Raw genomic sequence first — 3,984 nt, forward strand, 5'->3', positions numbered from 1 at the left:
CCATCGTGCCTCTCTGCGAATAATTAGTGACAAAATGTAAGAGGAAAGTTCTAGTCAATTAAGAAAAAATCTGACAAAAATCAGACTGGAACACTCACTAGTACATTAGTCTTTTGTTTGTTGTACCCACAAACCAGAAAGTGTGTGACACTGACCTTTACACCCTTGACCTGGCGATGTCATGTACCACACACTTCTGGTTGACCTTGCCTGACCTGGCTGACAACCAATCTGGAGAAAAAGGAAGGCATACTAGATTAATGGAGTTGATCTGGAGAAGAAACATCAAACATACTATAAATAAGTTCTATCATTCATCAAAGCTAAATGCTAAAGCAGAAAACAAGGGTTCTAAACTGTAAATAAGAACATGAAAAGCTGCACACAGGGATTTCTTTCACATGATCCCCAAATACAGATGACTAGGAGGTGCCCAATGCTCACTTTTATCCTGACATGGTGAATTTTAATCAATGCTCAATAAGACAATGGCAAAAATATCAAAAATGGAATTGGAAAGAAAAAGTATAAAAAATAAACTAAAAAAACAGACAACATTTCCACTCGGTTTATGAGGCTGTCATATTCTGCAGCTGTCACACACTTGATGCTGTACACATGAGAGGTGGAATAGCTTACATACTCCACGTCATGGCAGACAAGTTGGCCAAAGCGCAAGTTGCGCAGCCCCGGGGACGGGACACCATATTCGATACAATTATTCACAAGGAAATACCTACAAAAATATTTTACGTAGATGACTAGTGCATTTCTTTTCATGACATCGCACCACAAACCCTTAACGCCCTTTCTAGAAGACCAATGATCAGCTGTCGAAAGCTGAAGATTGTGATGCAGCACTTCTTGGACACTTGATTATTGTGGCAAAGACGTGTGCTGCACAAGTGGGCTTTCCAAACGATATCGGCTGGTTGTGAATGAAGGTCCTAATGGTGGTCAAAGTGCATATCACATTCATATCCATCTTCTAGGTGGCCACCTGGTTAACTTTGCTGTACTGGAAATATAAGCTATTGGTAATCATCACTATGTGTAACCACTTGGAGATAGTACAAATAAATTTGCTTTAAAAAAAAAAAAAATGGATGTCAAAATTGGGTTTTATGCCCTGAACAACCTGCATTCAGACACATGGTGGATTCATAGGGTGTAAATGACCGCAAAATCATTCCGCACGTAGGGAATGTAACAACGTACAATATCGGAAGTGTGAAGAAACAGCGAGGACAAATGCTGTCTCTGAAACGGTGATCTTTAGAATTGCTGTACCCCTTGGTAAGCGGAGAAAGGTACGCAAGTAATTGTATGTTGTTTCATTTGTTCAGTTTCTTTGTAGAATGTTAAAAAATGTACATTTATATTTTTTGTTTATAGTTTTCACAGTGCTCGTGACGATGTAACAACTTCAATAAAGAGACAGTCTGAGACATAAATAAAGATAAAAGCACCAGTCTGAGACTCTCTGCGTGTCAATTCTATTGAAATCAACGGCTGCTACATAGAGTATTCAGACCGCACACTTCCTTGTGTTACATTTTACTTTAAATGGATGCATTTGCCATTTCTTGCCCATCAAGCTACACCCAACAGCCCATAATGACAAAATGCAAATGTAATAAAATTGTCATAAACATCTTCAATAGATGAGTAGTTAATTTAACATGAGGTCAAATCATAGCAGATGGCAACCATATTACAAAACAAAATGGTGCTGTGGCAAAACAGATCTACTTTAAAATGTTATTAGGAGCTTGACTAAGAAAACAATAAATAAATCCACTGTGTTCCTTGGTCTCCCACACCTCCAAAACAATGCCCGGGTTAGTTTTAACGGCCAAATATCAACATACAACTAAAACACCCGATGAGCAAATTATTAGGCACACCTGAACACCTGGTAGTCCATGTAAATTATCTAAATTAGCCAATCATGTGGCAGTAACACAATGCATACAATCATGCAGATACAGGTCAGGAGCTTCAGTTAATGTTCACATGAAATGCCAGAATGGGGAAAAAAAATGTGATCTCATTGATTTCAACTGTGGCATGACTGTCAGTGCCAGATGGGTAACTTTAGCTGTTGATCTCCAGAGATTTTCACACACAGCTCTCTCCAGAGTTTACACAGAATGGTGCAAAAAAACAAAAAACATCCATTGAGAGGCAGTTCTGCTGATGGGGACGTCTTGTTGATGGGAGAGTTCAGCGGAGAATAGCCAGACAGGTTTGAGGTGACAGACGGCCTACAGTAACTCAGATAACCACTCTGTACAAGTGTGGTGAGCAAAAAAGCATCTCAGAGCATCTGCACAGCATGTCGGACCTTGAGGCAGATGGGAAACAACAGCAGAAGACCACAACAGGTTCAAATCCTGTTAGCCAAGAACAGAAAGCCGAGGCTGCAGTGGGTACAGGCTCACCAAAATTAGACAGGTGAAGAAATGGAAAAATGTAGCCTGGTCTGGTGAATCTCAATTTCTGCAGAGGCACACAAGAAGGTAGCCAACAGCAGGAATCCAGGCACCCAATCTGCCTTGTGTCAAATGTCCAGGCTGCTGTTGGTGGTACAGAGTGTGAGGAATGTTTTCTTGGAACACTTTGGGCCCGTTAATACCAATCAATCACTTGAATTCCAAGGCCTGTTTCAGTAGTGTTGCTGGCCATGTGAATCCTTTCATGGACACAATTTACTAATTTTCTAATGGCTACTTCCAGCATGACAGTGCACCATGTCACAAAGCAAAAGTCATCATAAACCGGTCTCACGAACATGACAATGAGCTCAATGTCCTTCAGTGGCCTTGCCAGTCACTCGATCTGAATCCATCAGAACACCTTTACAATGTGGCAGAACAGGAGATTTGCAGTCTGAACACACAGCTGACAAAAGTTTCCAACATCTTGTATGCCACTAAGAACTGAGGTTGTTTTGAGAGCAAACGGAGACCCTGCCCGGTATTAGTTTAGTGTTTGTAAACCTCCTTGTCCTGTAGGAGTTTAACAGATTCTGCTGTGGTCAGTTTTTTTTTTTTACCAACTATCCCTGGAACTGATGACAGATAAAGCAGGCCTGCTGGCTATGCTTTCCCATACAGGACAGACCTGCAGATATCCTACAATTTTTTTTGAGAGTCACGCCCGTCAGCAATGGTGAAGGCTATAGGCTGCTTGACCTTCTCAGATCACATTTGTTTGCCCACCACAACAGCCCTGACTCTGAAATACTCATTCAGTGTAAAGTGTGAAGCCATCAAGAAGGCAAACAGAATGTTAGGTTATTTAGTGTCCTGATGTGTGGAGTACAAGTCACAAGAGGTTCTGCTCAACCTTTATAATGGTGAGGACTCATCTGGAGTACTGTATGCAGTTTTGGCCTCCAGGCTACAAAAAGGACATAGCAGCACTAGAAAAGGTTCCAGAGAAGAGCGTCTAGGCCGAGTTCAGGGATCCAGGGGTTGAATTATGAGGAAAGATTAAAAGAGCTGAGCCTTTACAGTTTAAGCAAAAGAAGATTAAGAGGAGACCTGACTGAAGTGTTTAAAATTATGAAGGGAATTAGTCCAGTGGATCAAGACTGTGACTTTAAAATGACTTCATCAAGAACTCGGGGACACAGTTGGAAACTTGTTAAGGGTAAATTTCACACACTCATTAGGCAGTTTTTCTTTACACTGAGAACCAGAGACACTTGGAATAAGCTACCAAGTAGTGTGGTAGACAGTAAGACTTTAGAGAGTTTCAAAACTCGACATGAAGAAATGAGTGGAGAGGACTGGCGAGCTTTGTTGGGCTGAATGGCCTGTTCTTGTCTAGACTGTACTAATGTAAGATCAGCAGCAGTAAAGACTGTTTATCTCCGTTTTTGTGTACTCCTCTCAAGAACATTATGCTTAATATTAACGCACCTAATTATGTTTTGCCACTTTGTTGAGTTTTTGATTGGGAAGGACTGCCACAAGG

At 41.0% G+C, this 3,984-nt stretch overlaps 1 pseudogene; it reads left to right on the plus strand.

Annotated features, from left to right (window-relative positions):
* The first annotated feature begins 651 nt into the window (after positions 1–651).
* Positions 652–1,030, plus strand: LOC120521533 (annotated as a pseudogene).
* The last annotated feature ends 2,954 nt before the right edge of the window (positions 1,031–3,984 follow it).

The sequence above is a fragment of the Polypterus senegalus genome, unplaced genomic scaffold (genome assembly GCF_016835505.1).
Source record: "Polypterus senegalus isolate Bchr_013 unplaced genomic scaffold, ASM1683550v1 scaffold_171, whole genome shotgun sequence".
NCBI classification, from domain to species: Eukaryota; Metazoa; Chordata; class Cladistia; order Polypteriformes; family Polypteridae; genus Polypterus; species Polypterus senegalus.